Genomic DNA, 10,656 nt, shown 5'->3' on the forward strand with positions numbered 1-10,656 from the left:
CATATACTGATCGACAATTGTGCCAAACATGATATTGGCTCTTTTGTGGATTGTTATGCGGGTTATCATCAGATTCTAATGGATAAGGAAGATGCAGAAAAGACGGCATTCATCACGCCGTGGGGAACGTATTGTTATCGGGTCATGCCGTTTGGTTTGAAAAATGCTGGGGCAACTTATATGAGGGCCATGACAACTATCTTCCATGATATGATACATAAAGAAATCGAGGTATACGTGGATGATGTGATCGTGAAGTCTAGACAGCAATCCGACCATGTCAGAGATTTGAGAAAATTCTTTCAAAGGCTTCGCAGGTACAATCTTAAGCTCAATCCTGCGAAATGTGCTTTCGGGGTGCCATCTGGGAAGTTGTTGGGATTTATAGTTAGCCGGAGGGGTATTGAATTAGACCCGTCAAAGATCAAAGCTATTCAGGAGTTGCCACCTCCAAGAAACAAAACCGAGGTGATGAGTTTGTTGGGAAGACTGAACTATATCAGCAGGTTCATTGCTCAGCTCACGGCAACGTGTGAACCAATTTTCAAATTGTTAAAGAAAGATGCCGCGGTCAAATGGACTGATGAATGCCAGGAGGCTTTTGATAAGATAAAGAGGTATTTGTCAAACCCACCCGTGCTGGTCCCACCAGAACCAGGGAGACCTTTGATTCTATATCTGACAGTTGTGGACAGTTCATTCGGCTGTGTACTGGGGCAGCATGATGTTACGGGCAGAAAGGAGCAGGCTATCTACTATCTCAGTAAGAAGTTCACATCTTACGAGGTCAAGTATACTCATCTGGAAAGGACATGTTGTGCCCTAACTTGGGTGGCACAGAAATTGAAACATTACTTGTCATCTTACACCACTTACCTTATATCTCGCTTGGACCCGTTGAAGTATATTTTCCAGAAACCCATGCCCACAGGAAGGCTTGCAAAGTGGCAGATCTTACTTACAGAGTTCGACATTGTCTATGTGACACGGACTGCCATGAAAGCACAGGCATTAGCCGATCACTTGGCTGAGAACCCCGTTGATGAAGATTATGAGCCTTTGAAAACTTATTTCCCTGATGAAGAGATAATGCACATTGAAGAATTAGAACAAGCTGAGAAGTCGGGATGGAAACTTTTCTTTGATGGGGCTGCAAATATGAAGGGTGTGGGAATAGGAGCAGTACTTATTTCGGAAACAGGTCAGCATTACCCTGTTACAGCTCGGCTTCGTTTCTACTGTACAAACAACATGGCAGAATATGAGGCGTGTATATTGGGATTGAGATTAGCTGTGGATATGGGTGTACGGGAAGTCTTGGTCATGGGTGACTCGGACTTACTGGTACACCAGATTCAAGGGGAATGGGAAACACGGGACTTGAAGCTTATACCGTATCGGCAGTGTCTGCATGAGCTTTGCCAGCGTTTTCAGGCCATAGAATTCAGACACATTCCAAGGATTCATAATGAGGTTGCTGACGCTTTGGCTACTTTGGCGTCAATGTTGCACCATCCAGATAAGGCCTATGTTGATCCATTGCAGATTCAAGTCCGTGATCAGCATGCTTACTGCAATGTGATAGAAGAGGAAATCGATGGAGAGCCATGGTTCCATGATATCAAAGAGTACATCAAAGCGGGAGTGTATCCAACGCAGGCCACCGGTGATCAGAAAAGAACAATTCGACGGTTGGCAAGTGGGTTTTTCCTTAGTGGAGGAGTACTGTACAAAAGAACGCCAGAGCTCGGTTTGTTGAGATGTATAGATGCACGGCAGGCCACAACTATCATGACTGAGGTGCATTCCGGAGTTTGCGGACCGCATATGAGTGGGTATGTTCTAGCAAAGAAGATTCTCCGAGCAGGTTATTATTGGCTCACGATGGAGCGAGATTGTATCAGTTTTGTGCGTAAGTGTCATCAATGCCAAATACATGGAGATTTGATTCATGCTCCACCATCAGAATTACATACGATGTCCGCGCCATGGCCTTTTGTTGCATGGGGCATGGATGTTATTGGGCCAATTGATCCAGCAGCATCAAATGGGCACAGGTTTATCTTGGTAGCTATAGATTATTTTACCAAATGGGTGGAAGCGAAGACATTCAAGTCTGTGACCAAGAAGGCTGTAGTTGACTTCGTGCATGCAAATATCATCTGTCGGTTTGGGATCCCAAAGGTAATCATCACAGATAATGGGGCTAATCTTAATAGTCATTTGATGAAGGAGACATGTGAGCAGTTTAAGATTGCTCACAGGCACTCTACTCCGTACCGTCCCAAGGCAAATGGTGCGGTTGAAGCGGCCAATAAGAACATAAAGAAAATACTCCGGAAGATGGTTGAAGGATCTAGACAATGGCACGAGAAATTGCCTTTTGCATTGTTAGGATATCGCACCACCGTGCGTACCTCGGTAGGGGCGACTCCTTACTCATTGGTATACGGTACCGAGGCAGTAATACCCGCAGAAGTGGAAATCACATCTTTACGAATCATTGCAGAGGCTGAGATCGATGATAATAAATGGGTGAAAAGCCGTCTTGAGTAGTTGAGATTGATCGATGAGAAAAAGTACTGAGGCGGATCTTTGAATGGCAAGAGCATACAACAAAAAAGTACGTCCAAGGAAATTTGAAGTCGGGCAATTAGTACTGAGGTGGATCTTGCCTCATTGGGCTGAGGCAAAAGGAAAATTTGCCCCAAACTGGCAGGGACCATTTGTAATAACTAGAGTGTTGTCTAACGGAGCATTGTATTTGACAGATGTGGAAGGAAAATGTGTAGAAGTGGCCATCAATTCCGATGCGGTCAAGAGATATTATGTATAATTTCTTTATTTTCTGAATGTATCTGTTCGTATTTGGCATATCTTAAAGATTGAAATGATGAAGGCATTTTGTTCTGCTATCCAAACACTCCTATCCCATATTATCCCCTTCGAGCCTTACTTATTTTTCATACACCTCTTTCGGAATCAGCGGCACTATCAGAGAACACAGGTGCCGAACATAAAGAAAAGAAGGAAAGAAAAAAAAAGGAAAAGAAAAAGAAAAGAAGAAAAGGAAAAGAAAGAAAAGTGAAAGAAAAGGAAAGGAAGAAAATCACAGCAACAAAGTTAAATACAGTGAACTACGTTTGACTTGATTCCGAAAGGGTACGTAGGCAGCCTTACTCCAAGGTTCAGTCATACCAAATAGAAATCCAAAAATTCTCAAGCAAGAAACTGGGGCAGAAGTGGTGATTGTTATGAAAGTTGGATTCCGAAAGTTGTAATTTGAACCCATTTGAATTGTTTTGAGCCTTTTATACCTTTCTTTCTAACTCAATCCAAAAGCCTACATTACGGTCCAAAGAAAGACCTTATGATCAGTTTTAAGAAATGCCAAGATGAACAAGTAGGAATAACCCACGATAGGGGCAACACTCTGGTTCGAGCAAGAAGAACAAAAATAAATGAGAGAGTCTTATAGGTGAAAACCTTTACGGGCACCTCAAGGCGAAGGTGAGATAAGAAATGGAAAACTGAGAAAGGTCTGTTGATAGAAACCGTTTCGCGGTACCGCAGGGAAACAAGGTTAAGGTCTGGATAAATCAAACAAGTGATGGAAGTTCTGGGCAATGAGGTACGACAATTGAGAGTTGTTTGGTTGGACAGATTGGGCTGATTAATCCAAAATGCATGTCATGACCATTGGTACTAGTTGTCTCGCTCAGATAAGTTTCTTTTCCTTCTCTTTTCAAACAGTCATCTGGTTTTGGATTCTTCTTATCCTTAACTCAAGAATCATTGCATTTCATTTTCTTTTGAGGGTTTTATCTAGCTGAGATGTTTCAATGCCAGTTTTGTTCAATGCAAGCAGAAAGGACTTCAAAGCTCACTACCAGCTTCTAGAATTGTAAAGCACAACATGGTCAGAGCATGTCAAAAACAACTTGATGTCAAGAGGAATACAGGGAATTAACGGAAGTTTCATCGGTGAAATGATTGGGGAATTGTAAGCACGTGATTTTTGCCCTATATGAGAATTACTCCCAAAAATTCAAAATAAAATGATTTTCCTTGGTGTACAATTTTGAGATTTTTGTGACATTTTTGGATAATTATTTATATTTGTCTGTGCATGTTTATTTGTTAAATAAATAAAAAAATACAAAAATATATCGCATTTGCATTTAGAATTTAATCCTACAATTGTTAGTAATTAAATTTCTTTTACAAAAATTAAAAATAACAACAAAAAAGGCATCTTTTGCATTTTTAGCATTTAATGTCCAATTATACAATTTTATGCTTAATTATTACTTAATTGTGCATTAATTGTTATTGGGAGTTAATTTGCGCTTTTATAACTTAATTTAGTTATTAATAATAATTTAAATATTTTTATAATTTAGTTTTAGAAAAATTAAAGAAGAAAAGAGAGCGAAAATATAAAGAAAATCGGAATTGGGCCTCTTCTTCAATTTCAAACCACAAGCCCAAAATATTGTCCAACCTTCCCCACGACCCAGTCCATTTCGAACTGGGTCGACCCAGTCCATAACCCAAAAGACCCCAAACCCCCTTTTCTTTCATTTTTCATATAAAACAAAACAAAACAAAACAAAAAAAATAAACCAAAAAAACCTAAGACTACCCGCACCCCCCTCTTCTTCTTCCTCTCTTTCTCTCTTCTTCTCCAAAGAGCTCAAAGCCCCTCCCATGGCTGCCCCTCTCCCGTTCCCTTCATCCCCACGCCACACACACAACCACGTCGACAACACATACATACACACAACCACGGCGACGTAACACACACACACCCGCTGCCCGTGTTTCTTCTTCTTCTTCAAGATCGCGATGGTTTCTTCTTCTTCAAGTTCATGTCGCTTGTTGTTTCTTCTTCCTCGACACATGCTGCCCGCCATGGCTGCGTCTACAGCTCTTCAAAAAGATCAAAAGATCCCATCACTGTTGTCCGCCATGGCTGCGTCTCCAAGCTCTTCAAACGAGCAAAAGATACCGTCGTATTGTTGCCCGTTGTTTCTTCTTCTTCGCTCGTCGCTACTGCTGCTTCTCCTTCTTCATCCGTCGAGTTGTTCCAGCCATGGCTTCTGCCCAGTGCTACTGTTTCTCCTCCATGTTTCACGTCGTCGCTGGCCTTCTCCGCTCGTCGTTGCTACTGTCTTCTTCTTCAGATCGTCACCTGTTTGTTGCTTCTTCTTCTCCGACGCTGCTGCTGCATTTCTCCATTGTCTCGCGTTGTTGTCATGCTTCCTTCTTCGTCCTCTCCCAAACAACCAAACTACTTTCCGTTCGAGTTCGTTGTCGCTTCGATCCGGTTAGTAGATTTGAGTTTCATGTTGCCCGTATTTTTGTTTTGATATTCTCGGATCTAAAATCGATAAATGTTCGATTCTTGTTTTGTTCGTGTCTATCATTGAATTAATTTTCTAGTTTGATCATATTTTTTGTTGATTTAATTTTCAGATTTAAATGGAACTTTGATTAATTAGTTTTTCAGTTTATTTCATGTGCTTTTATTTATTTTTGTAAAAGAAATTGTTAGTTTAATTTTAATGTTGTTAGATTCAAGAAGAAAATTGTTAGTTTAATTCTAATGTTGTTAAATTCAAGTTGAAATTGTTAGTATGTAAAAGAATTTGTTAGCTTAATTTTAGTTTAATTTGTAAAAGAAATTGTTAGTTTAATTTTAATGTTGTTAGATTCAAATTGAAATTGTTAGTATGTAAAAGAAATTGTTAGCTTAAAATTGAAATTATTAGTATGTAAAAGAAATTGTTAGCTCAATTTTAGTCTAATTTATAAAAGAAATTGTTAGTTTGATTTTAATGTTGTTAGATTCGAATTGAAATTTAATTAATTGTTTTTCAGTTTATTTCATGTGTTTTATTTGTTTTTGTAAAAGAAATTGTTAGTTTAATTTTTAATGTTGTTATAATCAATTGAAATTTAATTACTTATTTTGGTTTGTTTCATGTGTTTTTATTTATTTTTGTAAAAGAAATTGTTAGTTTAATTTTAATATGGTTAGATGCAAGTTGAAATTCAATCAATTATTTCTTCTTCAGTTTATTTTATTTGTTTAAAAGAATTAAGTTGTAATATAGAAATATGTTAGTTTAATCGCTTGAATCCGTTCTTTGTTGTTTAATTTAGATTTAATTCGTGTTTATTGATTGTTTGAAGTTCGTTTTAATCTAGTGAATTAATGTGAGTTTATGTTTTGGTTTGTAATTTTTGATTTTGTTTGAATCATGAATCTTTGTTATAATATTGTTGGATTTAATTTGAAGATTAATTGATTAGTTGAGTTTTAGTGATTTGAATCTGTTCATTTATTTTGTTTAATTTGAATATATTTGTTTGTTAATATTGTTGAATATGCAAATATATGTGTTGTTAAAAAATATCGTTCTGTCAAAATAATTCCGATTGTTGATTCGTTGTTCATAGTTTAAGTTGGAATTCGTTGATTGAACTGGATTAAGGATTGGTTATAGCTGGTAATTTAATTTTAGGTTCTTAGATAATTTTGAAGTTAAACAGATTTTGAATCGGGGCGTAACAGTAGTTTTAGGGGTAAAACGGGAATTAACCAATTACGGATTATTTAATTATGATGGGGACCAGACATAATGATAAAAGCAAAAAGGAAAAGGTGGGTAATAATGTATTCTTTTCAAAAAGAGGGTACACGGGGGTCCACTTTGACTACTTTTCAAAAAGAGGGAACACGGGGGGCCCACGTTGACTACTTTTACTAAAGTAAAAGTGTGGGTAATAATAAAAGTTAAAGAGTGCACATAGTAGAAGAATATTGGGTCTTGCTTTGGGTATATAAGAGACTCATTTGACACTTAAAAGAGGAGAATTTTTTGGAAGAGATAAAAAATTTCAGAACTAAAGAGTAGATAAGAACATGCTTTTAATCTTGAAGAAGAGGATTTCTAAAATATCTGAATACTATTTTCCGTATATTCCTGAGTGTGATTTCTGCCTACTGTTTGCTTCCGGAATTTTCAATTGGTTTCTTGAATTAACTGTTAGTTCTTTGTTATTGCTTTATTGGGTGGTTGCTGGAATTTCTGTTCGGTTTTCAAGTCTACTACTGGGTTTTCTGACTGTTGATTGTTTGTTGTTGTCGCGCTGTTGCTACTGCTGCTGATCCTATTCATCCTTTCTTTGTATTCAAATACCAGGTACACTACTCTGAATCATTTCAACATATGTATTGAAGATGAAATGAAATGGCCGGAAGATTTAAGTTTTTTTTAATTATAGAATATTCGCATTTTTAGTTAAATATTCATTACGTGTCTCATGTTATGTAAATGGTAGAAGTATTTATTATGTGAAATATTAAACTGCGGGACTAGTGGATGGGTGTCAGTATGAACACCATAAATATTAGTTTCGGCTTTGTTAATTTTTTAGCTTAAAATCGCATTCAAATCGTTAGTAAATATTCAATAGGGGAAACCAACTTAATTTGAGGGAAGGTTAGTAAACTCTAGATTTGAATTTGCAAATTTTGAAATAGAAGCAATTTGAGTTTTTTTTCTATCTTTAAATTTTGTTAATAACAAAGGCCCGCAAATATTAGGCAAACATAATAGGCCAATAATTCTGTAGAATCTGCAGGCTTACAAAATATTTTCCTTTTTTTTATTATTATTATTTTATTTTTTTGTAATTTTATTCAGTTTTTTTTTTTTGAAAAAAGAAACTTGAAAAAGAAATTTGTAAAAAATAAAATAAAAATATTTTTTTACAAAATATTTTCATTTTTCAAAAAAAAAAAAAACTGAAATGATGTTTTAATGGGTGATTCAACGTGGCAAGGCTAAGAGCATTAATCCATTAGGTGCGAGTTTGAGCAAGATGAGTCAACGTTTAAGTTTAATAAACTTTTTAATAAGCTTTAGTAATTATGGTTAAATCTAGTTTTAAATGGTTTTGAATAACTAATTTCAATAGTTTTTTTTATAACAATGTAAGCTTTAAGTTAGCTATAATCAGGATCTTTTGATTTTTTAATTGTCGAACTTCGTAAATTTTTTACAATTTTGAATTTTTTATTTATTTTTAGTAAAATTCCTTTCTATTAATATTTGTCTTAATCTAGCAATTAGTATGTTATGTGTTATTATTTTTAAGGTCGTAATTAATTAGGATTTTCTTTCTTTATTTTAGAGACTAATTTTAATAGAAAAATGTAGTCACTTTAGGATTTGTCCACTTAAAATAAATGAGATGAGTCTCGCCTAGTAAAATGTATAGATTGCGGGGCCCTCACAAATGTATGCATTAAATATTTAGAACATCGGAGTTGGCCGTCTAGAGAAATTTTACGGCCTTTCCCAAAACAACAATACGCTAGTCGTTCTAGGCGCGTCTTTAACAAATCATTTTCTTAAATATGGGTGTGCATTTATGTAACCCAAATCCAAATCTCAACGGAGTCGAAATGTGTCGATAACCATGGGTGCATTGATTGCGACGTGGTTTGAAATACGTTTTCACAATGTTGCAATTCTCCGTAAAGTAATAACAATAAATAAATAATAATAAAAGCGGTAAAAAGTTAAAATTTGCACATAAGTTCATATTTGTATAAAATCAGATAATCAAGCCGAATATGACAGTTGAGCGACCGTGCTAGAACCACGGAACTCGGGAATGCCTAACACCTTCTCCCGGGTTAACAGAATTCCTTATCCGGATTTCTGGTGCGCAGACTGTTAAATAGAGTCATTCTTTTCCTCGATTCGGGATTAAATTGGTAACTTGGGACACCCTAAATCTCCCAAGTGGCGACTCTGAAATAAATAAACAAATCCCGTTTCGATTGTCCTTTAATTGGAAAAACTCCTCTGCGCCCCTGCGGGTGCCGGAAAAAGGAGGTGTGACAGCTCTGGCGACTCCGCTGGGGATTATACCCAGAACCACTAGTTCAGGGTTAGAAATTCGAGCCTTTGATAAACTGTTATAATGTTGCTTTATTATCTGATATTTTCATATGGTACATGCTTAATGTGCAAAATGATGTCTTGTTACCGCTTTGATATTATCTGACTGTATATATAAACTGTGCCAAACCCTTCTCTCCTCACCTCTGGGGATGTGCTTACTGGTTGAGACTCCCTATTCTGTTAGTGTCATACCCTGAAATAAAAAAGAGGCTCGGACAAGTTACTAAGCCGGATGGCCTTTTGGTTCCCGGAAAGTTGCCCCCTCCTCGACTCGAGTTGTCCGCTCGGGTAAGCCAGGTCTAGAACAAAAAAACCCAGGTTTGAAACTTAATATAACAAAACTTCATGCCGGATCCCTAGTAGGAACGATTATTTGCATCATGTTGCATTTGACTCAGGGGACTCAACACAGGGGTTGAGTCCGTCTAGGACTAGCAACCTGAAATGAAAAGACCATCCTGATGCATCCTATTTATGCTGTGCATTTATTTGTTCCAAACCCGCATGTTGACCGGCTTTAATCTCAGGAACGTTGGAAAATTGAAAAAACGAGAAAAAGAGAGAAATAATAAATAGGGAGTTAATTGATGCTTTTAGAAAACCGAGTGTCCAAGTACTATCAGAACTCTGCCGAATTTGTTTTTAAAAATATTTTACTTTTTAATTTTTTTTTATTTACCCATAATAAAAAATATAGAGAAATAAAAAGCATTAAGTGTAGGAAAGAATCCTTTATTTTAGTTTGCTTTGTTTTCAAAAAAAAAAACAGGAAGAAAAACGGAAAGGAAAAATAGTGTCTTTTGCTAAAAAATAGAAAATATATTTGTTTTCAAAATTAATTGGTTTATTGGCCCGAACTACGCTGGTTTGATTCTCACTGGGTGTGAGATACGTAGGCAACCCTCATCGGGTCCAACCTCCCTTTTCGTAAAAAATATCCAAAAAGTCTATTTTAATTTTCGTTATAAATAAGTCGGATGATGCCGTTTTTTGCAAAAATAGCCGAATGTTCCTAAACAGGACGCCGGAAGGCTGACATTGCATAACGGCCATCTTTGGTCATCATTTTTGATTTTTGACCAGTTGACTCTCGCAACCTTAAATGCTTCGTTCTCGAAGTGCTAAAAGGCCGCATTTGAAAACCGAGCCCATCGTTTTGAAAAAAAAATCTTGGAAAAGAAAATAGATAGTTTTATTTTGAGTCAAATAAAAGTTTTTCGTTGGCATAATCACCTTAATAAATGTACAGGATGAGCACAATACAAAACGAACCCTTTTCAATAATGACCAAGATCCCTTTTGAGTTGCGATTATGGTGGAATGACCTAGGCAATGAAGGGCAAGACAAAGTGAAGAAGTATCTGAAAGATCTCCCGGATTTGCTAAACATCCAACATCGGGGTGATATTATCAGATCATTGGTCACTTGCTGGGATTCAGCACATAATGTATTCCACTTCTCGGACTTTGAGCTCACCCCGACATTGGAAGAAATAGCGGGATACATCGGAAATGATGAAGCTCTGTTAAGGTTCAAGTACTTGATTGAACCCAGGGCCATCACTGTACACCGGTTTCTGAATTCCCTAAAAATACCCCGAACATTTCACCATCCATATTTTGCAAAAGGTTTCTGCAGTCTCCGCCTCATATATGCTAGATACGGCCACGT

The sequence above is a fragment of the Nicotiana sylvestris genome, chromosome 3, assembly GCF_000393655.2.
Source record: "Nicotiana sylvestris chromosome 3, ASM39365v2, whole genome shotgun sequence".
NCBI lineage: Eukaryota > Viridiplantae > Streptophyta > Magnoliopsida > Solanales > Solanaceae > Nicotiana > Nicotiana sylvestris.